The sequence below is a fragment of the Aethalodelphis obliquidens genome, unplaced genomic scaffold, assembly GCF_003676395.1.
Source record: "Aethalodelphis obliquidens isolate GAN/ISIS:26980383/991018 unplaced genomic scaffold, ASM367639v1 scaffold46, whole genome shotgun sequence".
In the NCBI taxonomy this organism is placed as follows: domain Eukaryota; kingdom Metazoa; phylum Chordata; class Mammalia; order Artiodactyla; family Delphinidae; genus Aethalodelphis; species Aethalodelphis obliquidens.
Window position 1 is genome coordinate 2,083,262 of NW_020837990.1, and position 27,756 is coordinate 2,111,017.

A 27,756-nucleotide genomic window follows, 5' to 3' on the forward strand; every position below is an offset into this window, starting at 1 on the left:
CTGGGCCCCTGCTGCCTCTGAGTAACTCACTCTGCAGCCCACGTCTGAGAACCAGTGTCCGGAGTTTCCAAGTACTTACAGGATTCAGGTCACCGAGAAGCGGCGGGCGTGCAGTGCAAGCGGGTTCCTACGCTTTTTGGTACTGCCTTTACTTTTCAGAATTGGACCTTTCTCGTTAAGCGCCAAAAGCAAGCTGAGAGGGGTGCTACAAAGAGCCAAAAGCGAGGACCATGGACCGAGTTCTCTCTCTGCCTCTGTCTGGGTGGCCTTGAATGCAAGTCCCTCGCCAATCAGTGTCTTCATTTCTGAAGTGAGAGGGAGGGACGCTGCGATCCCGAAGACCCTCCAGTTCCGTCATTCTGTAACTTCAAGCTCAAAAGCCATCAGGTGACCCCCATGTGTCTGGCAATGTGCCAGATGTTGGGAGTACCCCGGTGCCTCTCCTTCTAGATTATAAACTCTTTATGGGCGGGGCCTCTACCTTACTTTGGCACTGCCAGATTCTAGCACAACACCAAGCACGTAGTAGGTGCTCAAGCAATGTTGTTGAATGAAGTACCCAACCCAACAACCGATGACTGAGTGTTCACAGTAAGCCAGACACTGTGCTGGGCTAGGGGTCACCAGTGTCTCCCTGGAGAGGCTAATGTTTAAATAGGGAGCTGTTCAATGGAGGAGGAAAGTTCTCTAATTATAACAGAAGTGCTTGTGGGTCTTATCAGCTCAGACCTATGACCTAGACACTGGGCTGGTGGCCCCAATCCATGGGGTTTCCTGCTCAAGTTGAACCCCACCTGCTCCAACAGAAATACCATAGAGAGTGGTCCTGGCGAGAAGAAAGTGCAGAAAGCTGTCTGTGCCAATTTACAATGGGGAACATCTCCCCAGCAGCACCCATGAGCCCTTTCAAACGTCCATCTTCCTGAAGGGAGGACCACGGGAACAATGCAGATAGACGGCGAAACCTTCCATAAGGGAGCTCAGTGATTCTCGAATCCTCCTAAGGATTGTACACATCCACCCGGGACAACGGCACAGCTCATCTTCAACATGGGCTAAGACTACAGAGTGGAAGACGGTCCCTAACCTGTGAAGTTCCTATAGGTGAGGACCGAGCGGAAGATGGTCCCTAATGTGTGAATTTCCTATAGGTGAGGGCCGTTAGCCCTCAGGATAGAGAATATGCCCCTGGCTGCTGCCCTGCCTGGCTGGGCAGGGAGGGTGAAGGGACTGTTCAAAATCCCTCTGGTTCCTTGGGCGGGACCTGAATTTCTCAAATTCTCAAAGCTGGCACCAGCAAGGCTTTGAACCACGGCCCAGAATTAAGCTCCCCATGACCAAGTCCACATCTGAGAGACAACGGCCTTATGCTCTACCTAAGACCTAACATAAGCTCTCTGCCTCAAGAAAAGACTTCCAGAAGCTTGCCAGTAAAACAAAACCAAATCCCTTTCAAAACATTCACCAGGTTCTGTGGTTTCCGGACAATAGCATCACTGTCCGTGTTCTCCTGGTGCGTATCTCGGAGGTCTCCACTCCCGGCATCCGCTAAACCTACGGTGCGTCATGGTTACCTCCTGATGTTGGGACAGGCAGCCCCGGAAGGTGTCATTAAAGTGTACCCTGAGAACTGCAGAGACCTTAGAGAGTGAGCCCCTCCCCCCTTTCACAGACAACTTCCTTCCTCTGAGGCCTCTCCAGAGAACCTAGAGAACGCAGGAAATTCTCCACAGTGAACGAAAAGGCGAAGATACGATGTCTTTCTGACCAGGAGGAATGTGCAATTCTAGCTAATTACAGCCAGCACTGGCTTACTGCTGTGCTGTGCTGTGAAGTCTTGAAGCTTCTGTGCGGCTCAGCACATGTGGTAGAAAAAAAGAAAGGACTTTGCACCAGACGCTGGGAGAAGCGGCAGGAGCCACATGCGTGCAGGCAGGAGTCTCTGGCAGGATGCGGCTTAAAATCAGACCCACATGGCCCTGGCGGAGACACGGGCTGCCCATTAAGACTCAGTGGTTTTAAGAGGAAAAGCTGGAGGGGAGGAAAAAACCTCAACAATTAGCAGTCTAAATTAAAAAAAAAGGAAAAAATCCTGGAACCAGTGAACAAAGCAGGAATATTTCACTGAGGAATCATCAGACAGTCCCACTGTGAGACTCCCTTCCACCAGAAGTCTCGAAGTAATTTATGAGTGTGAAATGACTTATAACTTTCCCCCATGGGAGTCAGGGTAGACAGAAGGTTGTCCCTATTTTACAGAGCAGGGAGACAATGTCACAGCAAAGCTCTCCTTTATTCCATTTTGTAAGAAATAACTGGACTACTCAGAAAGCCCTTGACAAGCACAACTTTTATTTTTCAAAGAGCTTGTTGATATACGGCCTGAAGAAGAAAACGATGCATGTTCTAGAAGTGTCTGGACTTATATAAGACACGGGGTACAGTAAGCATCTCAATTTGTATTCACTATAATTTGCATAAGTTTATGCATAATTGTGCATAATTATGCATAATTATGCGTAAATGCTAGAAGGACACCCAAGGAACTAGTAAGGGTGGCTTCTTGTGGAGGGAATGGGGGCACAAGAGGGTGGGTGGGTAGGAGCAAGGCTTGCAATGGGTAACTTTTTCTATCACGTTGCTTTTTGCATCATGAGAATGCTCCCTATTAAATAATAAAATTAAGTGCAAATACACTCTATAGAAAGATAGAACAAGCGCTGGACCCCCAGTTTTCCTTCTGAGGGGGCTACATTTTGCGGGAATAGACCCCCAGTTTTCCTTCTGAGGGGGCTACACCCTGCTCCTATGAGGTAGGGAGACTGCGTATGCAATCCCCATTGAACTACAGAGCAACTGGGAGCCCAGACACTTGAAGGGCCCTTCTCAAGGTCACCTTGAAAGTCACAGGCAGGATCGGCACCAAGTTCTCCATGCCCTGTCTGTTGGCCACAGTTGGAGTCGGGTGTTCTCTGAATGGGGGGAGATGACCTACACTCACCTTTAAGGAGGGTGAGAGACTCAAGTCAGCCGGTTAGTTTGTTTCCTTTTTTATTGTTCTCCACTTCTCCCAACAATCCGACTGATTTCATGAAAATACAAACTTGAGCACATTTCTCCAACGGCCCCAGTGACCCTCAAGTGCACTTCCTTCGGGTGAAGTCCAAATCCCTCGGCATTTGTGGTCCCTGCGCTCACTGACCCTCTGCCTCACCTCCCACCTCCTTTGGATGCATCACGTTCTCCACCTGACATAATTTCCTGCACATGCTAGAGTTTACGTGCCTCTGTGGCCCTACTCATGCTGCTGCCTCTGTCTGGAATGCTGGTCCCTCTTTCTCCATCAGGCGGACTTCTACTGACCGTTTAAGATCAAATGTACCATCTCCGCTAGGAAGCCGCCTCCAGTTCAGGCCCAGCCCCAGCCCCTCACGGCCGGCCCCTTGTCTGTGCCCCCGTGACACTCTGAACGTTCCTCTATTACAGGACTTCCCATTCGATGTCGCGGTGATCTGCTGCTCTGTCTGTCTCCCGGTAAACTGTGAACTCCTGCAAGGCGGGGTCCATGGCTGTTCTCCTATATGCCACGGGGGTGGGGGGGTGGGGCACGGAGCTGGATGTTTGGCAAGCAGTAGGTGGCACCTCCTGTGTACCTGCCACATGTTGTCTAATCCTCACCACAACCCTAGGAAGCGGGTACTAGTGTCACCATCTTATGGATGAGAAAACAGGCACCGCAACGTAATTACAAGGCTAGTATGTGGCATAGCCAGATTGGGCCCATGTTTTTAACCATGATATAATGATGCCTATACTACATGAATAAATGCAAGAACTAGAAATCAAGTGCCCATTCCTAAAGCAAAGTTCCTCCAGGTTCTAACCTCTGAAATCCCAAGGACAGCAGGCACAATGGGAGTCGGGGCCGAGGAGGGCACCCTCCAAAGTCAACGCAAGACTTTCAGCCGCAGGACGGTGTGCCCGATGGTATGGGGCGGCTGGAACAAAGGAGCCCTGCCCTCCCGTGACCCTTACACGTTGGCATCTCCCCATCCACAGACACCAGAAGATCTATTCAAAGTTTCCCATATTCACCCCCAGCACCACCCTGCATTCTTCCCATTACAATGAAACCTGAGATTCTGAGGTTTCTCCATCATGAGCTAGCTCCAAACACAACGCACATGGAAAGAGGAAAGATTTACTTTACCACCAACTCTCCATGCCAGCGGTCAGTGGTTTCAGCCTGTGCTCTCCAGAATTCTTTCTTGGAACTGGGCTGAAAGTTCTATTTGGTCATGAAAGCTGGTCTGGGGCCCCTGCAACACTCAACTCGTGGTGGCTACACGTCCTCCAGGATGGGGCTGGGCCTGGCCACCACTGTTGCCTGATATTCCCGGATACCTGACATGGAAGGATGGCCGGAAAAGCTTCCCCCAGGGCCTGGATTCCTACTGTCTTCCCCAAACCTGCTCAGAGCTGCTCTCAGGAGAGAACAGTTGGACCTGGTGAGTGAGACTGTTGGCTCGCAATCAGGGTATGAGGGAAAACCAATACCCCAGGGCAACCGAGAGAAGGAAGGAGTCTCTTAAGGGAGAACGGAGTGGAAAGAGAACCAGGTTTGGAGACAAAGACCTGAGGCTGGAGGCTTGGCTCTGCCATTCCCTAACTTAGGAATTTGGAATAAGTCATTTACCATATTTGAGCCCCATCTGCAAAAGAGGTTAACAGCTTCCTCGTGTGCTGTAAGGAACAAATGAAGTATTATAAACAAAAGGGCTTTGTAATCTAAACAGTGATTTCAGAGCCAGGTTAATTGCCAAGGAATTCCTTTTTTTTTTAATTACAGATTTCTGGATCCTTCTTAAACCTACTGAATTAGAATGTCCAGGGGAGGAGTCCAGGAACCTGTATTTTAAAAGACTCTCTGGGTGCTTCTGAAGCATGGTCGTAACCCTTAAAGCACTATACAAAGGTGGTCATTGCTATAATTCTGTGGTCAAAGAAATACCAGTCTGAGTATTATGCTTCAAGGTTACCCCCTAGGGCTGCCTGACTTACAAGTGGAAGATTTCTAAAGGATGTGACTTCCCAGTGGATGTCCAGAGAGGAAGCCCAACTCTAGACCAGGTTGGAGCTTGGGGACCCATGAACATGGGAAGGGCAGCCAGCCATGGATCCTACGGTTCATTCATGACGGTTCCTTCTTCCACTGAGCATCCTTCTAGGGAAAGAACAGTCCCCAGACACAGACATTCCCCAGCCCGCCCCCTCAGAACCTGGCAGAACCAACAGTAGGATGCTGTAAGCTAGAAATGGAGTCCCACAGGAAAAGGCAATCATCAAGTGTTTGAGACAGGGACTTGAGCTCCAGGAGTGCAGGGGAGAACCAGAGGGACACCTATCAATATTGGGGGGAGGCCAAGCACTGAAGGCCAGGGAGTGGGAGCACCAAAGACCTGAGATGGACTGGGCCGTCCGTCGATCAACGGCGGTCCTAAGTGAGTCACTAGGACCCAACAATGCTCCTGTTTTCATCTGTAAAATTGGATACAACTTGTCTATTACAGGAAGCTTCATGACCGTCAAATGAAATAACAGATGTGAAGGGCTGCAGAGCATGATGGAAAACCACGCAAATACAACGCAATGTTTTCATTCTTTAAAAGTATTAGGACTAATGCGCTGTACCACGAATATGGAACATTCTCCAAGGAATTAAAAGTCTGTGCAATTGGTTCATTCAATAAAAAGTATCTTCTATGAATATCATTCTCTGCCTCTCCAAGGAAAAGAAGTCTCACTCTCCCAAGAGACATCCCAAAAGAAGGGAGTGGCGTGTTTCTCAATTTCACCCACTAAGAGCTGGAGGTGCAGATGAAATGCACGAACAGATCTGCGGATGAGCTAGGAAGTCTAAGAGGTTATGTTAGGTGACGGTAGAGAAAGGTTAAGAGCGAGCAAATTCTTCGGGGTCATAAGGAAAGAGATCCTGGAAGGCTTCTGAAACCACTAAGTAACAAAAGTAGCTCACACCTCCTGCCCCCGCACCACCGGGAATACTTTAAATAACGCCTCCGAGAATGTAACAGGCAGTCTGGATTCAGGACTTTTAAACGGGTGGTGTTCCACAAGGACCTTTTCAGGGAAACCATCTTGAGAATCACTGAATTCTTAGTCCAGTTCTTCCTGACAAACATCCTCAGGCAAGTCTGGAGCCAGAGCTGAAATCCTGGGATGGTAAATACCATCAGATGGAAAAAGAATTTATAGCAGAAAAGGTCTAGTGGCCCTCCCAACCACCATGCCCCGACTCCTACCCTCAATAGTCTGGAAGACTTACGCACTCTGAGTGAGCAGAATTCCACAGAGAGCTGGGCTGGTCATTCGGAATCTGTTGTAGAAACTGACCTAGAGTCATTTACTCTCTTAGTAAATATTAATGGGACATCTACCACGTGCCAGCCATTCATTGTTCTGGCCCTGGGGATACAGCAGTGAGTGAAACATACAAAAATCTTCACCCTCATGCAGTTTATAGTCTCAGGGAGAGGACAGATATTATAACGAATAAATAAATACATGCATCTTATGGTAAGTGTTTTGGAAAAGAATAAAGCAAGGAAGGATGGGAAGGGATTTCTATTTTATACAGGGTGGTCCAATAAGATCATAAATGAACCAGTGAGGGAGGCAACCATGTGGACGTCTATGTGAAGAGCATTCCTGGCAGAGGGACCAGCAAATACAAAAGGCCTGAGGCAGGAGCACCGTTGGTGTGTTCAAGGAACAGTAAGTAGATCAATCAGTGGCTTCGGTTCAAAGAGCAAGGAGGGTGAAAGGAGATAAAACTCAGAGAGGTGACAAGGAAACACACCAGATAGGGACTTGAAGGCTTTAGATTTTACTTTGACTGTGATGGGGAAAACACTAGGGTGTTTTGAGTGATATAATCCATCCTACATTGTAAAAGGATCTCTGGATATGCTGATGAGCAGAAACTGTAGGAGAGCAAATGTGAAAACAGAGAGATCCGTTTGGAGGCAATTGCAATAATACAGATGAGAGATGAAAGCGATCTGGTGAGTATGAAGCAGTGACACCGACAGATTTGCTGATCAGTTGAACGTGAGAAAAAGTGAGGCATTGAGGATGACTCCAAGGTGCTGGGCTTGACCGTCTGGAAGAATGAAGTTACCATACCTGAAGAGGGGAAAACTCTGTAGGAGGAGGCATGGTTGAGATGCCCATCTGACATCCTAAGGAGATGGTGAATATGGAGTTGGAAAACAGGAGGGGAGGCTGGGCTGGGAATATAAGTATACAGGTTGTCAGCATATGGATGGAATTTAAAGCCAGGAGTCTGATGAGACAGAGAAGTAAAGTGGTCGGTGTTTCAGTCTGGGGGGCTTCAACATTTAGAGGTGAGGGGATTATGAGTCAGAGCAGAAGCAGCTATTGAGGTAGGAGGACCAAGAGAAGAGACTCCTGGCAGCCAGGTGTTATCAAGGAAGGAAGAAGGGGTCACCTGGATCAAATGCCACTGATGGATGGACACAAGGAGGATGGAGAATTGACCAAATGTGGTGATGCTGAGGCCACTGCTGACCTCGACAAGAGCAGTTTGGGCAGGAGGTGGGACCAAAAGCCTGGGTGAAATCAGTTTATGAGAGAAGAGGAGGAAAGGAAGTAGAAACAGCCAGTGCAGATGACTCTTCGAGAAGTTTTATTCTTAAAGAATCTGTTTTTTAATGCTTTAGGCTTTGCAAGAAGAGAAACAGCTGCAATGATCTCTCAAGATGCTAAGCTGGACTGTTACAACCTCTGATCAGAGGCTTTTTTTTTTTCTTTCAGTTTTATTGAGATATAAAATAAGCAGCACTGTATAAGTTTAAGGTATGCAGCATAATGATTTGACTTACGTACATCATGAAATGATGACCACAATAGGTTTAGTGAACATCCATCACCTCATAGAGACACAATATTAAAGAAATAGGAAAAAATAGATATAATTTATATACTTATATACCTTGTGATGAGAACTCATAGTATTGGCTTTCTTAACAATCTCAAATATACTCCTTGACTTATAGGATAGGAGCTTGGTTCTCATGAGCTAATGAAGTATATATACCACAGAGACTCATTTTAAGGAAGAGGAAGAGCAAAGACAAGAAAAGAGAAGTGAAAAAGGAGGCAAGTGAATATGTAATACTTTTAAAGAGTTTCAGGTCATTGAAAGCTTCCTAAATGGTTTCTTTTTCCATCACTAAACATCACTAAGTAACTCTCAAATTTCCACATACTCCAGAAAGTTCCCCAGGTAAATTTAGGAGAGACAGAGAATTTTGGACGTTATGAATCTCTAAACTGCCCCCTCCCCAGGAGAAAAAGGAAGCTCAGAGAGGGAATTGACTCTCTGGCTCTTCCAATTCTTAGTTGTATGGTCTTGGGCAGTTACTTTTAACCTCAGTGCATCGGCTAATCCATCTGTAAAATGGACAATTATAATACCCACCACCTTGGGTTCTAATGAGGATTAAGACAATCATTACTTATGAGATTCTTAGAACAATGGTACATGGTAAATGCTCAGGAAGTAGTATTTTTAACTGCAATCGTGCTAGTCCGTCAGAGGATTTTGTATCATATTGGAGGAGCAAGATGCAGTTGAACTATCCTCTTTCTACTCCAAATTGACTCAAATTCTAACACAGAACATTATCCTTCTCTCCACAAAAGACACACACTCCATGAGTTAGCTTTTAATCTCTGCCCCTCTTTATCAGCTCCAATCACAAAGATTCTTTCATCTGTGCTGTTAATACCAAAAACTACCATTATTCAGTGTCTGAGGAATGCTCTGTTATTTGCTTTTATATATATCATACTTAATCCTCACACAATCCTATGAGGCAAGTCACTACCCCATTTTACAGGCCAGGAAGCTGGTACTCAAAGGTTAAATAACTTGCCCAAGGTCATACGGCTGAAGGCAGCAGAGCTGAGGTTCAAACCCAAGGCCATCAGACTTCATAGCTCGTTCCTTCCACAAGCCCGCCCAGCTCTAAACGTTGATGCCATGTACTAATGTCTCAGGGATCTGCCAGGAACCCAAGGCGCTAGGGCTGTCGGATAGGTCATTTTAGAACAGGAAAAGCAGTTCTACCTGACTTGTATTTTACACATCTGACTAGGTACGTGTGCGTCTGCTTTCCTGGAGTTGTTTAAAACTTGGGTGAGAAATCCACTTAGAGTTGAATTCACTCTCACCGAGCGAGCGCTGGCCCGGTGTCATGGGGGCTGGGCCATCGTGGGGTAGCAGGGGAAGGGAACAGGAAATCATTTGCTGGTGGTTGACCAGACCCCCTGGGACTTTTCAGAGTTACAAAACTACCACCGACAGGCACGGCAGTTCCTGGAGAATGAGAAGCTTGGGGCCAGCCAGAAGGCACCTGTGGTGACATCACGGGGTACAGCAGTGGAAAATATACACTCTCCAAGGGCTTGTTTCCCCCTCTGTGCACACAGAGTGCTAGAGAAGCTAATTATAGCCACCATGCCCCCGGCCCCCAAAGAGGGCAATGGACATTCACAAGCGCCTTTGCTGTTTGTCATGCTTCTGCCTCTACTGATCTGCAGCCGTAGCCACACCTAATGCATGCGGTGGAGCCCACAGGATCCAGGTGGCCTGGGGTGGGCGGGGCGAGGATACCCCACGCTCACCCCAGCTCAGCTCCTGCCAGAACACGACTCCCTCTGTGATCCACAAGGTAGGAGGCTGAGGCTTCCACTGGGAGGAAAGGCGAAGATTTTCCTTTGATTCCCCCCTTCCCCAACCATTCTAGGACACCCCTCTTCAGCCTGGTCTGACAGCCAAGATTTGGAAATCTGGACTTCACAGACAAGAATCTTATCTCATCGGCCCATATGCCGGTTGCGTTATCTGCCCAGTGGAGAGATTACGTGTCTATAACCCAGACCTCTCTACGGAGCAGCCACGACTGGAAAGTAAGAGCTCCCAGGCAAAGGCCGCAGAAGATGAAAGGGGCTCTTACTGGCCCAAGCCTCAGAGCGGAGATTCCTTGTGTGGTTCAGCACGGCTCCTACTCATGCCTCGAGTCCACTTCCTCCTGGGGTTCTCGTCAGCCCCAGCTTGCTACTGCCACCACACAGCTTTTCTGCCCCTACAGAGGGGCAGTGGGACGTGACCAGAAAATTCCATATCCGAATCCTCTCCGTGGTCCCCAGTGCCTCTAAACCCAACGCAGAAGGTGAGCAATAGATCGGCAAGAAGAGGGAAGAAGGGCTTCCCTGGTGGCGCAGTGGCTGAGAGTCCGACCGCCGATGCAGGGGACGCGGGTTCGTGCCCCGGTCCGGGAAGATCCCACATGCCGCGGAGCGGCTGGGCCCGTGAGCCATGGCCGCTGAGCCTGTGCTCCGCAACGGGAGAGGCCACAGCAGTGAGAGGCCCGTGTACCGAAAAAAAAAAAAAAAGAGGGAAGAAAAGCATTTGAATGCCCGCCATTCTTGGAACGTTTTCAAACGAGGAAGATGGAATTATGACTAAAAGTCAAGGGGTTGAACTCCAGGACCCCTCGTCTTCGAGGGAGGGGTGCCGACCCTGCGGCAAATGGTCCCAAAGCTGGCGGGGCCGTGGTGGAGGCCGAACACTTCTCTCTCTCTGCGGTTTGCAGAATCTGGCAATGACTGGGAAGCCATATGTTGTGTTCTAAGACTCAAGCATAAACTTCTGCTGGATGTTTGGATTTGGGTTTTTTAATTATTCCCTGTTTTGAAAGAGAGAGAGGAAAAAAGGGTGTGTGTCTCTGTGTGTGCTTTGAAGGGAGCGGGGGACAGAAGCAGATGGGGTGGGAGGAGTAGGAAGAGGAGAGGAGCAGTTTTCATTCTGGACTCTGATCAGTGTTTCTCCAGCAAGATCTGCTGTGTCTCCTCTGGCGACAGATGGGGTCAATGGCCCTCAGTGACAGGAGCTCAGCTGAAGCCCCACCAGTCACAGGCATCTACTGATTCAGAAGCTTCCAGGATGATCTCTGCCAAAACTTAATAAACCAGCACGTGCCCTGTCTCCTTCCTCACGGACACTGACAGCAGGGCTACGACTCTCCTGAAAGAGGCAGCCACCTCCCCCAATGGCAGTGATGAAAAATCCTTCTGGATCAAGGAGTCACACCCCCAACTGCCAATCAATAAGAACAAGAAATAACACTTCTTGAATGTTATTTATGTACCAAGCACCACGTAAGCCTTTTGACATTTACCTCACTTAATCTCTAGGACAACTCTATGGTGTCGCTACTATTATTATGCCCATTTTACAGATGAGCGAAGGAGAAGATAAATCATTTGTACAAGGTTATGCAGATAGTGAGTGGGACCTGGGCTCAGACTCAGGTGTTCCTGGCACCTCTGCTCTTAACCACCATCCTACCCTGCCTTCCTGTCGTCAGCTGGCATTGCTTCACTGAGAGCAAGGCTAGAAGGAATAAGCACATTGGTAAAGTGTGTGAGCTTAATCCCTGCCATCATCAGTATCTCCAGTCTTCTGCTGAAGAAACTAATTTGGCCAAAGCCTCACTGCTAAGAAGCAGCACAGCTCGGATTCAGAGCCAGGACCGAGATCAGTCCTGTGCTTTCTCCTTTTTATCATGCTGTCTCTGGACCAAATTCCTGGAGGAAGGGGTCTGCCTCTCAATTGCTCCAGATTTTAAAGTAAAAGTAGAAGAGGAAGCTCAGAAGTTTTTCTTAAATGTCCCAGAGGTTTAGCTGGGATTTGGAAAAAGACTTGAACCTGAGGGCCAAGGCGTAGCCATTTCAGGGAGGTGGATTTGTGAAGAACTTCCTAATCATGGAATATGTCCAGAGCTAGAATGGATAGCCTTGTAAGGTGGAGAGCTCCACGACCACGGGGGGCCCAGCATAGTCTTGATGAACTCTTGGTGGCATTCCTTTGACAGAGGGAATTTGTAGGGAGCACTGTTGCCTTGGCCATCCAGTATCCAAACACCCTTCTTATTTAGGGGACATCCCAATGGGGGGAGCGGGAGCCCCCTAAGGAAGCCTATGGGGCAGATGTTCTCTCTTTCAACTTTCTGCCGGATGATATCCAGACATATGACCTGGACTTAGCCAATCAGCTGGAGTTGGACCCTTAAAGGAGTGACTCAAAGTGTAGAGGTGATGGCAGCAGTGTCCTTGGTTCCTGTGTCAGAACCTGGTCATCCAGGTTCCAGCCAGTTCTGTGAGCTACATAAAATCTGCTTTATTAGCCATAGATGGTTTCTGACATGGAAGGCTGCATTAGAGCAGGTCACTGTGCTGGCTACACATCTGGGTTACCAGTACAGCTCAGTCAAAATATACCTTCCAGGTCCCCAGGTCCACCAAGACCTAGTGCATCAGAATCTTCAGAGAAGAACTCCGAACATCACTATTTTTAAAAACTCCCCAGATGATTGTGACATGTAGCCAGATTTGACTAGAATAAGTAAACTCTAAGTCCCCAAAATAAAATACTCTGATTCTCTGAAACCCTCTTACCAAGAATCTGGGCATGGCTATCTGAAAAATGCAAGCTGTCTATAGTTCAGTTACATTTGCTAACAAGAAGCTTATCTCCTTGAATAAGTAACATACACTCCCCAGAGTCTAACGCTATGATTTTCCTTCTATTCTATTTCCATGGGATATTCCTCCCCAAGGGCTTTCCCATCTACAGATCTTTTTTTTTTTTTGGCCGAGCCGCGCAGCTTCTGGGATCTTAGTTCCCCAACCAGGGATTGAACCCGGGCCTCAACAGTGAAACGGCCGAGTCCTAACCACTGCACCGCCAGGGAGTTCCCTTCCCATCTGCAGATCTTGACCTTCGCCCTTACAACTCCATGCCTTCCTCAAGTGGCTAAGGTCTATGTTTCTATACACATTCCTCTGATTCTACAATGTCGGCCGAGCACAAGGCTTTTTACTTCCCAAACCAAGGCCTCCCTTCATCACACGGAGTTGCACTGAGGATTTACTGCATGCCTTCTGTGCACCTGAGGGAAAGCCTCATCCCCGTTCTGAGCCCCAACTTCCCCGCCTGAAATGGGGAACGCTGATACCAAGCTCCTCTGTCAAGTCTCACGTCACAAGAAGGCTGAGACACTGGGGCATCACAATCTCCCAATTCTCGTTATTCAGGCTCAGAAAGTACGCATTTAGCTAAGAAAGATGACTATCCAGTTAACTTTCTGGAGCTCAGCTCAGAAGCGTACATCCCTGTACCATCATCACTCACCCATCCTGCCTGGAGCAAAATCCCCAATTCTCCTGCCAACAACTGTTTTTTTTTTTATTATTTTTTTATTTTTGGCTGCATTGGGTCTTCCTTGCTGCACGCATTTCTCTAGTTGCGGTGCACAGGCTTCTCATTGCGGTGGCTTCTCTTGTTGCAGAGCACGGGCTCTAGGCGCGTGGGCTCAGTAGTTGTGGCTCACGGGCTCTAGAGCGCAGGCTCAGTAGTTGTGGCGCATGGGCTTAGTTGCTCCACGGCATGTGGGATCTTCCTGGACCAGGGTTCGAACCCGTGTCCCCTGCACTGGCAGGTGGATTCTTAACCACTGCGCCACCAAGGAAGCCCCCCCACAACTGTCTTTAAGAAGCTGGGCTATTGGAGCTTTACACAGTTCCAGGTTTTGTGTGTGCACATGTGAGTGTATGTGTGTGCGTGTCTCTAACCTCGCGGGTTAGAAGGGACCTGCCAAGCCCGTTGATTCCTCCCCTTGCCTCAAGCACTTAAACTCTTCCAGTCGGGCACTTTGTGGGGCAAGGTATTCCAGAGCCTCCCTTGGTAGCCCTCCTGGTTCGCCACAAGCCTGGAGAGTGCAAGATACTAGAACCTACTGGATCCTGGCTATGCCAAACCATCACTCAGCGGGGAGCAGGATGGAAGGAGGCATGAGCACCTCTGGGTCCATTTCGGCTGCTGAGAAAGCCTGTCTCGTGTGACACCCTCCCAACCCCCTGGAGGAAGCTTCCAAGTCCACCCTGGGCACGTGTTCACCAAGGCAGCTCCTTAGGAGACTTAAGTGACCTCCTCACCCTAGAGCTTCACATCGGCCACTGCTCACGAGAGGACCTCGGGGACAGATGGCCATCTGGTTTCTGTACAGTCTGCATCCGTACAGCGCACAGAAATTTATCTTCCAGCGCCTTCAAAATGTACACAGCTGAATCCTACTGCTGACTTTGGCAGTTACTCCTAGTATCTGAGAAGAACAGATTCAATTAAAAAGGAAGTAACAGATGCTGCAAATCACTCCCTCATTTTGAGAGAAGTCTTTTTTTTTTCGAGTGGCCTGAATTACTTGATGATGCACAGCCATGCAGCAAAAAAAAAAAAAAAAAAAAAGCTGGCATGACAACTTCTAACTTGGCTCCCACCCAAGGGGAAGCTGTGGGTTCTTCTTCAGAGGTGGTCTCCATGCCCTGGCACATTCCTCTGTCTGCTGTGGGTATTGTTATGGAGAGGACTTGGCTGGAGGTGGAGGAAGGGCAAAATGAATCCCGGGGTGAGTTTTAGCTTTGAGATTCTTTGCTTTGACTCACTTGTCCTCAAAGCATCCCTGGGAGAAGGGTGTGTGGACCTCAGGGATGAGATAGATCAGTATCCCCATTTTAGAGGTGGAGGAAGAAAGGTTCAGGGCAAGCAGGGGATTTGCCTAAACACAGGACATCAGTTCTGTCGGGAAACCTAGGCTCTTTACCCACATGTGTCTGTACCCAGCGCAGAGTGAGGTAGTAAAGAGGCCAAGGCCAGGCTGACATTCCCAGGGAACGCGCTCCAGAGAGTCCCAGGTGGATGTATTCCTAAGACGTGGCCCCGAAGGCACTAGAGGGTGGCCAGCGCCCAGCCTTCCTTGCCCACCACTCGGACCTGCTCCCCACTTCCCGGTCCTGGCCTGAGCTTGGCTTCTCCCTGCCTGTGTCCTGTGAGCCTGCCTAGGACAGCCTGCCTAGGACAACATAGTTATGTTGTCACTGACGACTTGGGAGGGGACCCACCTCCCTGGAGAGTGAGGCAAGGAAAAAGGAAGGAAGGAGATGGATTTTTGAATGCGATCCGGTTGCTCTCCTCTCTCTTCCCTAGGCACTAAAGCACTAAAAATATGAAGAATTCCAGGGCTTGGACTGAAGATGGGGTCCCCCCACAAAAAAATATATCTGCTGCAGAGATTTTTGGAGCCTGGAATTGCAAAGCTAAGAAGCTTCCTTGCCAGAGATTTTTAAAGAGGAAGGCCGGGGGCTTCCTTTGGGAAAATTGGCTGAGGGGATCCTGCCTGGACACAGAGGCCCCGAGTCAGGAGTGCTCAGAATTCTCTTTCCACGAATCTGGCTTCCAACAGTCCTCAAGCTACTGCCACCCCTCCCCCTGCCACTTCCTAACCCTGTGACTTCAGTGGGGGCCTTATTTTCTGAAACAATTGTCAATATCAATGTTTTGTCTATGGCCTGCCAATGAAAGGCATGATTTACAAGTGAAGATTGTCCCAGAAAACCCAAGAGGTACGCTTAGCTGTTCCCACGTCCTCTCCACCACCTCCCCCCACTACCCCCTCCCCAAAGCCTCCACCTGGGCTTCCCGTCCCCACGGAATGAGAGCAGAAGAGCTCTAGGGAAGTGGTGTGCAGCACGAGCTCTCTGTGTTCCCAGAGCCCACCAGTTCTACCTCCCAGCTCTCCCCAGGATGCCCTTCTGGGGCCACCTCCACCCCCCACTACCGCTTCTGCTTTGGTACCTTTATTGTCCCACTTTGGGCTGTGCCAGGGTCAACTACCATTTAACTGCAGCTCGAGTCACAGGCTTCTGGAAGCGGAGGTTGGGGACACTACAACCAGCGGGATGAAGATTTCATTTCTAGCTCTACCACTTTTCAGGTGGGGAACGTCAGCTATGGGGCTAAACATCTGAGCCTGTTCTTCACAAAACAGGAGGAGGCTGGACCTGCCCAGCAGAGTGGTGGGGATGCAGAGGGAGAAAATATATGCAAAGGACAGCACTGTACCTGGCACGTAATCAGCTTGCAAACAATGGTGGGCCCACCCTCTCCCCAGCTCCCAGCACACTCCCCGGCTTGTTTTTCCTCCTGTTCCTGGATGCCTTTCCCAAACTGCATTTACCTATACCTTCCAACTTTACTTCTATCACTCTCATCTTCCCCTTGTTGTGGAGACCTGGAAGGCCAGGCCATGTCATTTATTATCCATCATCTTAAATCCGTGAGTGAGAATGCTCTTTCAATCCCAGGCAACTGAACGAATGAATGAACGCAAATAAAAAATGGCCTAGAGCTCTAGCTTCTGAGACCTTGTGATAACCTCTTCCAGGTCTCTAGGAGAAAGAGCTGGGTGGGGACTTAAATTCCCCATTGACAAAAGCGGTGGACTAGAGAATTCCACTGACGATGCCAGCAGTGCTTGATGACTGATCGTCACAGGCCCACACCTGGAGAGAGTTAACCATCAGCTGAAGTTATTTTCACCATATTTAACCAGGGATTGAAACAGCAGGACACACACGCACTGAATCTCTAATCCCTCCCACACCCACACCTGTTCCCCTTCTCATTCCGATTTACTGAAGTTAAAGCTCACGTATCAGGCAGCACACTTGGCTGGCTTCTACTGGGGCTGACCTGTAAGTGATGAAATTCCTACTCCTCCCTGAAACCTTCACTCCTGAAATTCTATCATTCCTCAAAATCTTCTTCTGGGATAGATGTTGGTGTTGCCCTGTGTCTGAAGCCTCTCTTACAAACAGCCTATTTTTTACAAAGTAGGCATAAAGGTAGAGATGGGGAAAGAAGGTGAAGAGTTTCAAGTATGAGTGAGTTTCTCCTGTTTAAGTTGGCTGGGTCTTGGGTTGCCATGAGAAGGCTCCCTGCATTCAGGAGAGGGGAAATGACCAACTGCTGAACACGTGTACTCCAGGCACCACGCTGGATGCTTACATACATTTTCCCATTTCGTTTTCTCAACAGCTACGACAGAGGGATTATTATACACACTCTGCTCGTGAGAAAACCTGAAGCCCAGATGGGGACTTGTCCCATGTTACACGTGTCCTAGAACATGGAGCCAGAACTCAGAGCAATATCCAACTTAGAAATGCTCTGATTCCAAAACCTATTGGGCCTTTTGAGACATATAAGTGAATGGTACTATTTGGCCGTAGGTTTCGTTGCGTGAATGAATGAACAAATAGGTTACCCAAAATCAAACTAAAGTTTAAATGACTGAGTGAAACTTTCTGGAGAAGAGTCATGCGTCTCACATCTGAAGGCCCCTCCCCCTCCCATCCGCTCTCCTGTAGGATGCTGAGGATAATGAGAACCCTCGAGACAATGGCTTTCAGCCCCCTTCCTTTACAGATAGAACACAGGGCTTCCCTGGTGGCGCAGTGGTTGAGAGTCCGCCTGCCGATGCAGGGGACGCGGGTTCGTGCCCCGGTCCGGAACGATCCCGCATGCCGCGGAGCGGCTGGGCCCGTGAGCCATGGCTGCTGAGCCTGCGCGTCCGGAGCCTGTGCTCCGCAACGGGAGACGCCACAACAGTGAGAGGCTCACATACCGCAAAAACAAAATACAGATAGAACACAGAGTCTCCAAAGAGTGACTTGTGACAGTCAGAGCTAGAACCCAGGTGTGCAGATTCCTGGCCCAGCGCCTCTCTACTAATATGATGATGATGTCAGGAGAAGAGATGGAAAGCGGGCATCCATCACAGGACCCATGAATCATAAGGATCATTGTATAGAGGTTAGCTGTTCATTTCTACTGAGGGAGACAAAGGAGACAATGGACTTGAACCGTAACCTGATATTTAGGATGCTTATTCGTTCATTTATCAGGCATTGTGTTTAGTAATGACAAAAAAAAAAAAGACGAAAAGATAAGCTGCCACGGACCTCACAGCCTAATGAGAAAGAGGCTCATTCAAATAATTATCTTTTATCATGGTAAATAGGGGCTCGAACAAAGTATGAATGAGATGCTTCGCCAGCCCAGAGGAGGAAGAGGCCGGTTAGCTCTCTTGCCAGGGGCTCCACTGAGAAGATAAGGAGGGAGGGCATCAAGCAGAGAGGGCACAGGCTAGAAAAGCCTCCAACTTTCTGTCCAGGAGGAAAGTACAGCTGACCCTTGAACAACATTTTTGAACTGACCAGTCCACTGACATGCGTATTTTTGCCATAGTAAATACTAGTTATTTGTTGAATCAGAGGACGTGAAGGGCCAACTACAAGTTATATCAATACATGGAGGGTCAGCTCCCCTAACCCCCGTGTTGGTCAAGGGCCAACTGTATGGGAAAAGCCTGCAGAATAGGTTTGTAGAGTCTTCTTTTAAGACAGGGAGCAGGAAAGTCTCATCTGCCCGGTGGCTTATAAGAAGATGGGTAGATCAGATGATCCCAGATATTTGCACTTTATGGACAAATGCATTTTGAAAACAGGGGCCAGTGAGGTGGGGGTGGATCTCACGAGTTGTTAACTTTTAATTTTCTCAATTAAGAATCTTATTCTAGGGCTTCCCTGGTGGCGCAGTGGTTGAGAGTCTGCCTGCCGATGCAGGGGACACGTGTTCGTGCCCCGGTCCGGGAAGATCCCACATGCCGCGGAGCGGCTGGGCCCGTGAGCCATGGCCGCTGGGCCTGCGCGTCCGGAGCCTGTGCTCCGCAACGGGACAGGCCACAACAGTGAGAGGCCCCCGTACCGGAAAAAAAAAAAAAAGAATCTTATTCTAAAGTCCCCACTACCAATTATTGCCATTCGTTCGTAATAAGAAGGATGTTTTAATTCCAAAAAAGTAGGAAGGGCACAATCTCAGAATGACTGGCACCTCGTCCTCAGGAAGACGATCTAAACTTTCCACCGGTATTTGTTCACTTATGTTGCTTTGGTCTAATGACAACACTGACAGGATTTGGGACCAAAGGCACGGTGGAAGAATACAGCCCATCAGCCCTGCTAGATTTAGATAGAGTTAGTTAAAGGCAAACCATTTTCTTCTACCTGGAATGGTAAAATCTTCCGCTTGGCACACATAAAATCTCTGTAGATTAATCTCTGTACAGCTGAAATTCCCCATCTTACAGTGTCTTTTCAGAATATGAACCAAGCTGTAAGTTATTATTTTTCTGTACCTATATGACTTCTTGATATTCCTTCTAGCCAAGAGTTTCAGACCCATCCATCTACCCAGGGCTTCTGGAATACTTCCACTCCTTTTTAGATTCCAACATCAGAAGAACAGCAAACCTAAAACGCATTATTCTGAAGGCTGTCCCCAAACCAGCCCCTTCCCTACAGCAGATTCCCCAAGGGAATCTTGTATCCAGGGTTCCGGAGTGAAATGCAAAATGTACACTGCCGCTTAACACCCCAAGTTGTCGGCAACAAAGCCCCAGACCTTTATGGGAGGAACTTCCCCACAGCCGGCCAGATGTGCAAAGAAGACCTCTGAATGCCTTTGAGTGCTCAGATTATAGAAGCCACCAAAAGGGTACAGGTACAGCCGAGAAGAGGGGTCTCAAACCTACTTTTTAAGTTTTGTTCAGAAGGGGATAGATGGATTCTTCTAAATAACCCACACGTTCTCAAGTCCCATGCCTTAGATCTGAATCTGGGGGGCTCATTAAAAACTAGAGTTTTGGCAAATAAGAGAATGTCTTTATCTTCTTTCTTCATCATGAACATTTTTTTTGACTCCCCAGGAATAGCTGTTAGGGCATCTGGTGGCCTGAGGTCCAGACCCAGTCAGCCAGTGTGTGTACCGGGGCCTCAGGGTGCCTTGTGGAGACTGACGCCATACCTAGGATCACAGAATTCCAGCTGGTCAGCTGCTTCCCTCACAGCCTCTGAGGTGTGAATTAGGCAGAGCAAGGGTAGCCCAGAGTCCTGTGATAAAACGTGGCTGGTGAGGATGGGAACATTAGAAAGAATCCATGGGCAGGTTTTTTTCTTTCTTTCTTTTCCCACTCACCTGCTCACAAGGCTTCCCAGCCTCCCTATTAACTGACCACATGTGGTATTTGGTGGTGGGGATGCCCCACTGGGTTGGTGAGATTCAAGGTCATTGGCAAAGAAGCCCCTGGGCTGCACAAGGGCGTCTGGCATGGTAGCTCCTTGGGAAATAGTCTCTTCGTTAGGACTCGGAAAGCAGGCCCTGCTTCTACAGTTTCTATAAGAAATGGCCGTGGTGTATAAAGGGGGGGGTCACTGGCCTTCAGACAGTGGACTGTGGGCTCTTGGGTTGCTTGTCAGTAGTGGAAAGGATTTTAGGCTGAGCCAGCTTCAATCTCAAAGCCACTTCCCTTTGGGACTCGTGAATTTGGCTGGCAGCTGGGAGGGCAGCCTGGGTCCAGGGAGGTTTCTCTCTGTGCAGGGCCGGGTGGGGGGCTGGGATCGGGCCAAACATGTCATCTCGGCCAGATTAGCACCTGCTTCTTCCCTCCGCTGAAGTAACTAGATTTGGGGCTCTAACGTAAATCCTTCTTTAACCATAGGTCTTTTCATCTGGGTGACTTTATTTTCCTTTCTTCTATCCCCCAAAATAAAGAAAACATAAGAGGGTGTGGCCTGTTTCACCCACTGCCACCCCTAGAAAGTATAGCCCTTAAAGAAACCCTGGGATAGAGTTCTCTATTAAAAAAAAAAAAATTAAACAATTGTTTTCAGAGACATCTGTCCACAATCCCTCTGGAGAAAGTGCCTTCTCTAATACTCCACCAGCCTTAGAATAGGGCAATGCTCTCACACCTGCCACAACTGAAGTCTCTTAAGACCCCTGTGCTCAGGTCCCCATGGAAACTGTTCTCATCCCCGCTGGCCTGACCTTTCACAAGACAATTGTCAATCAAAGTAAAGAGCAGCAGGTGTTTTCAAAGCCAAACCTTCTTACCACCACCTTCTCAGAGGAAGACCCTGGGAAGTGGTGATTCAGATGCTCCACATTTGGCCAAAGTAGACTGTTCCACTGGCAGGTTTCAGGTTCCCCAAGCCACGGACTTAGCCCCTACGTAACACATCAACCAGCTCTGCTTCCTCTGAGCTCACACACAGCCTACAGAGCACTTGCTGCTGTTGGCAAAACTTTGCTTCGGTCTCTACGGGGCGTGTAAGCCACAGACTGCTTGAGCAAGTCAGGCTAGTTTCCAAGTCTAAGTGAGTCATTCTTGAGGCCATGACTGTTAGCCTGTAGGGGACACTGGCCCCCGAGCCAAAAGATCCTCTTGTCCACGAAGACAGGGAAGAACAACCACTGTGAAGCCAGTAGGACACTTCCCAAGGATGCCAGGTCCCTGGAGTACACCCCCAGCGCCCATGCCATTGCTTCTCTCTCATCTACCCTAGAAACACATGCTTTTCCATCAACCCAAAACCAGTTAACAGGCTTCCAAGTCGTCTTTCTCTTAACTCCTCAGTCCTTTCCTGTACCCTGGGAGGCAGGATGCTTGCCCTCACAAAACGAGGGGCTCAAATGAACAATAAACAATACTTTATACTCATGCCAAGAGTCCTGGAGTCTCAGATGGCCCCATTATGCTCAAGGTCTAAAAGTTTCTATTCAATAACACACAAAGAAGCAGACTCACAGATATAGAGAACAAACTAGTGGTTACCAGTGGGAGGTACAAACTATTGGGTATAAGATAGGCTCAAGGATGTACTGTATAACACGGGGAATATAGCCAATGTTTTGTAATAACTATAAATGGAGTGTAACCTTTAAAAAATGTATTTTAAAAGTTTCTACTTAGATACGATTTAAACTTCTTTTTGAAATCAATAAACTGTCCAAGTTTCAAAACTTAGTCCATGACTCCCAATCAGGCAGACTTCCCCATGAAAGAGGATAAGACTTATTTACTTGATTTTTGTTATTGTTTTAATAAATGTATTTATTTAGTTGGCTGCCTTGGGTCTTCGTTGCTGCGCGCGGGCTTTCTCTAGTTGCGGCAAGCAGGGGTTACTCTTCACTGCGGCGCGCGGGCTTCTCATTGCGGTGGCTTCTCTCGTTGCGGAGCACGGGCTCTAGGTGCGCGGGCTTCAGTAGTTGCAGCACGTGGGCTTAGTAGTTGTGGCTCGCAGGCTCTAGAGCCCAGGCTCAGTACTTGTGGTGCACGGGCTTAGTTGCTCCACGGCATGTGGGATCTTCCCAGACCAGGGCTTGAACCCGTGTCCCCTGCATTGGCTGGCGGATTCTTAATCACTGCACCACCAGGGAAGTCCCTTGATATTTGTTTTGAAAAGTAAAAAGAAAACGATATTTCAAAGAAGTATGTGGCATGTCTACAACCAAACCAATTTAACAGCCATGTTCTAAGAACTTGCTGTGGTCCAAGCTTGTGAGAATGGGGGGGAAGAGGACATTCCAAAAATGAACCAGACATGGCAGCTCTCCTCTGGGAGCGTGTGAGGTGTCCAAAGAATGGGTGAATAAGTGAACACGTGAGTGCTGAATGAATGCAAAATCAGGATTAGTAGTAAGTTTGAGAGCAATTCCACTCCTTCATTTAATTGCATTAATATGGTCCACAGAGTTAGGAGAATATACACTTTTCCTGAGTTAATATCTTATGGTTCTTCTTGCTGCTTAATGTTTTTTTACCTGTTCCCCCAAACACATTTTTGGTTTCTAGAATCTTTTGCAATTTGCAAATTTTGCAATTTCTATGAAGTCTCCAATCTGATCTCGAATGATGAAGGAAAGGAGTCTTCAGACCTGGGGATGGAATCTTATATATTTTATTTTATGGAGTGATATTCTCTGCCCTCCTTTCACACTTTCGCCAGATCTTTAGTTTAGACTCTTACATCTCTCTCCATGCAGATGTCATTAGTGTTTTGGATGAAATGTTTCTATGGACTTGGATTCATTTTCTAAAGCAAATCATTTTGTGTTTTTTTCTTTAATTCTTATTGGAGTATAGTCGCTTTACAATGTTGTGTTAGTTCCTGCTGTACAGCAAAGTGAACCAGCTATACATATACAAATATCCCCTCTTTTTTGGATTTCCTTCCCATTTATGTCACCACAGAGCACTGAGTAGAGTTCCCTGTGCTATACAGTAGGTTCTCGTTAGTTATCCATTTTATACGTAGTACTGTATATATGTCAACCCCAATCTCTCAATTCATCTCACCCCCCTTTCCCCCCTTGGTATCCATAAGTTTGTTCTCTACATCTGTGTCTTTATTTCTGCTTTGCAAATAAGTTCATCTGTAGCATTTTGTGTTTTTAAGGAACAAACGCCACTTCTCCCCAAGGGGTGTTGGCTAATCTCTTTGTGGAGTATACACGATAGTATTCGCAAGCCACACGTGAGGACTACGGGCAAGGCCGCTGCTGCCCTTGTGGATACTGCAGTCTCCACGGGGCAAAAGGCAGTACGGTTGTCTTGAGAGAGGAGGCCAACACAGGCCCTAGGAATTCACGGGAGGGACATGGCTCGCTGTGGGCAACAGCTGTCAGGGCAGGTTCTGAGATGGAAGAGGGACATCTCCCGTGGAAAGTCAAAAGGAAAGAACTGGTCCAATTTTCAGCCCTCCATCCCTCCCACCCTGAACACCCTTCGTTCCTCATGAGAAGCAGTGGGCTGGTGAGTGGGTGCTTCGGTGGCGAGTGTAGACACAACCCCGTGACTTTGGGGAAACTTCTGCGCCTTTGGGCGGCTCGGGGCCTTGAGGTGCGTGTCAGAAGGAAGGACACCTCCTTGGGAAACTGTGCTATCCAAAAAGCAGCTTGAAAAGTCTCCCATCCCATCGGGTGACCGGCAGAACTTGCCACTGCAAGGGCCTCGCTCTTGTTCATAAGACTTCATTTGATTATTTCCGGGCTCTGTAATTTCTCCCACCCACTTTTAGACTGGAACAGTTAAGTTTCTGCACTTGTGTTAATTACCCTGGGGGCCTCCAGGCTACAGTGCATAACAAAAAGACTAACTAGTTTCCCACTGTCTTTTTGTTTCTTTATACTCCAAAACCAATCAATCATGTCCTTAGCCCCTCCCAAGAAACAAGTAGGTTTGTTAATGCCCTCCGACAAAGAGGCGAAGAAATTCAATGCAGGTGGAGCTGAATCACACAACCATGCATATTAGTACGGGCCTGGGGGCTGCACAGGATTAATACGCTGGGAGCTGGGAATTTTTAATATAAACCAGAAAATGTCACCCATGGCACTAATGTTCCTTTTGTGATGAGACAGAGATGATTCTGGTTAAATGTAGAGCAGAGTGTCTCTTTCTGGAACTCTGAGCTAACACAGACTGAGTCCTGAATCTCCCAGGGCTTGCCCCCATGGCACGAAGTTCCATGTCTGGGGCAGTTTACCGTTTACTCCAAGGTGAAGCTTTCCCTCACCTGTCAGCAAGACGCTTCCAAACCACTTCCCAAACGCTAACCTCAAAACCAGAAGTAAATTACGAGAGCAAATAAGATAAACACATGAAAATTTAAATAGAAAAAATTAAACGCAATGAAATGCTCAAGTTATCCACTAAATTACAAAGTTTAACAAATAATCCCAAACTTACAGAATGATTTAAAAGCAAACAAAAGAAGCACTCACCACCGGTAACTCTGGTCAGGGTCCAAACCAAGGAGGCAAAGATCTGCAAGTTAAACCGTCCGCTTAGCAATGGGGCCTCTGCACTTACTTCCAGGACTCGAGGAATCAGATCTCAAACCAAATCTGCAGAGAATCAGTTCTGGGTCTCCAGCTCATCACCAGGGTCTGACTTCTCACTCACAAGGCAGGGCTGCTCCAAGAGGCATCATGGCCGCTACCGCTTCTCCCAGCCTCCCAGGCCCACGGGGGCTGGGCATCCCTTAATAGCCACGCCTGATTCCTCACACCACACACCTGCCCACCAGGCCAGTCCAGGTGAGTAGAGTTCCTGATTAGGGAACCACTGACAGCCATTCTCCCTCTGGCTCCACCGCTAGGCCTGTGAGTACCACTGTCAGTTCCTTGATTGATTTTCAAAATTAAATAATATCGTTTACATACAGCTTAACAGGCATCAGAAAAATCTGTCATCTGATGTGTTTCTCAGAGTAATTCTAGAAGGTAGATAACTATCGTTTAGAGATTTCAGAGAAGAGGCGACAGACAGCACAGAGGGAACACACGGCTAGGAGGCTGCTAGGCCAGGATTCAAACCCAATTCTGTGACTCCACTGCCACGCATGTGTGTCCTTTGAGATCAGAGGTCATACTGTCCCCTCCCTGCAAGATGCTGAAGGTAGGTTCTGCGATACAGCTGATACACGGTAAAGAGGAAAGAGTGTGGGTTCTGGAGAAAAAGCTGGATTCTGATCCTGGGTCGGTCGCTCACCACCTGGGAAACCGTGAGTAAATTCCCTTCCTGCTGTGAGCCTCCCAATCTTCTCTGGAAAATGGGACGAATACCCACCTCCTTCGTGTTGTGAGGATTAAATGCAGTAACTATGTAGAGCAGGCACCTGGTAGTCAGTCCTCCCTTCCATGCCCCTGAGGCCCTACCCTCTAAAGAGATTTAGAACTAATCTCTGTAGGGTTTGCCTCCGTGATACGCTTATACGCACAGCTGCAGGTTAAAATGAACATCAGTGACAGCACTGAAGCCAATGGATTTCCAAAGAGGCTGGAGGGCAGGGTGTAAGGAGCAGAGGATGGAAGTTGTGGGGACACTGGGGTTGGGGACAACTGTAGGGTCTGGCCTTTGTAGCAACACAGGGAGCCTCCAGAAGTGGCACCTAGGATGACCCAGGGCCCTGTTTCTAGTATCCTCGAAGCTAGTGCCTACTTACCACTTACCCCGGGCTCTTACACATTGTGGGTGCTGTTTCCACAGGGTGATACATCCAGCTTCTCTACTTTAGCATTATGCCACCCTATTTTGCTATAGTCTTATAAGCCATTTCCTCCTGTCATGTTGCAAGGTAGGGAGAAAATGTACAAATCAAGTAGCCTGGAAGAGCAGCATGGTGGATTCTGGAAGAGAACCAGGAGGTAGAAAGCAGTGGCTGGTGTGAATTGCAACCAAAAGTTCTCATGACTACAGAGGCATGGGTGGGGCGAGGGGAGGTAATCCGCAATGCTGACAACTTTTCATCTGATGGGACAGAGGAGAATTCCAGCCCCAAGAGATGAGGTCTGCCAGGAGTGCTGGGAAGAGGCCTGCGATTAGGCTGATGAGACCCAGCTCTGCCACATCCTCCATGAGATCATAACAGACATTCCACCACTCTGGCTTCCTCATCCATGGAATGTGGGAGTGGGACCGGGCTGGCTCTGGAATCAGACAAACCTAGGTTCAGGCTCTACCGCTTACTCGTTACGCAACTTTGGGCAAGTTTCTTTGTATCTCCACAAGCTCCAGTACTCTCAACCGTCAGGTGGGGATGAGAGACCTCATCTCGAGAAGCTGTTGGAGAATTAAGGGAGGAGGTATGTAAATATCTACCCTCTTGCGCAGTGACAGGTCCATAAGGCTCCCGGCACAGCTGCTGCTTTCTCAGTTAATACTGGTCTCTTTTCTTAATTCTAGCTCTAAATTGCTGTGAACGTATGAATCCATGGTGCAATGCAATGAGTGGATCCTCAGTGATCTCACATGGCCACGCTACCCTCCCTAAACCTCAACTATCAAGCACTGAGGTGCCGTTCACTGAAGCAGCAAATGGACAAATCAACGTGGACAAGAAGGTGGAAATAAACAAGAGGCAGGATGGTGAAGGCAAAAGGACCCAGAACTGGGGAGCAGTGGATCTGGGGTTGATCTCTAACTCCCTCAGTCACTAGCCATAAAACACATGACTTTGGTCCAAATTTTCTTAATGTTTCTGAGTTTCAGTTTTCTCATCTGTAATATGGGAATAATCATATATGTGTAAAAGTGCTCTGTGGATTAGAAAGTGCAATTGGAATGTTAGTGGTCAGTTGCCTGCCATGATTCCTGGCAAGCGATTTGAAAATTTGTCCAAATATACAAGTTTGAAAATGTAGTTTAAATGTTTTGAGAGCTAAACAATGACTTTAGCAGTCAAACAAAACTTCAAACTTTCCCCAAATCCTCACTTTCGAATTCGAGTGACTATCATGTGGATTGTTGAGGTATATCCCCCCAAACAGCTGGGCTTGTTTTCCTTCGCAATCAACTAATCCCTCCAGTGACCCACTGGCCCCCCAACTACTGGTGGCCTGATATTAACTTGAAAAACAATGTGATAAACCACCCTCTTATTTTAACAGCTAGCTAGGGCAGGGCAGGAGGAATCCCCACCCACACTTGCTCTGAACAGACATGGTGTTGCAACCGATGTGAAAACAAGATAAGGAGAAACATCTGTCAACAGACTCAGGCCTCCCCCAGAGCCGGGCTGCTTTCTGTGTATTCTGCACAGATGGGAAGCCGGAGGCCACGCAGTCACCTGCAATGCTGCTCTGCTGTGGCCGCAGTGCGGAACACGGTCTAAAGAATGCTGGGCAGCAGCTCAGAGACACATGCACCTCACTCACTTGAGCCTTTAGCTGTCTTTTAAAATATATATTTAGTGACATAATGCCTTGTAGGAATCACCATTAAGGTTCAAATCCTACCTGCTTAAAACTATTATATTTAGGATGAATAAACAAGGTCCTACTGTATAGCACAGGAAACAATATTCAATATCCTGTGATAAACCATAACGGAAAAGAATATGAAAAAG

General features: G+C 48.1%; 1 protein-coding gene and 1 long non-coding RNA gene across 4 annotated transcripts in view; one reads left to right on the forward strand and one right to left on the reverse strand.

Moving 5' to 3' along the window:
• The window catches only part of UBASH3B (ubiquitin associated and SH3 domain containing B), a 142,671-nt gene that overhangs the window by 77,062 nt on the left and 37,853 nt on the right, over positions 1–27,756 (reverse strand). The window lies entirely within an intron of this gene.
• On the forward strand, positions 3,230–5,767 carry LOC113607041 (uncharacterized). The gene is made up of 2 exons (XR_003427786.1): positions 3,230–4,508; positions 5,571–5,767. It is a non-coding gene; the product is annotated as an uncharacterized LOC113607041 (long non-coding RNA).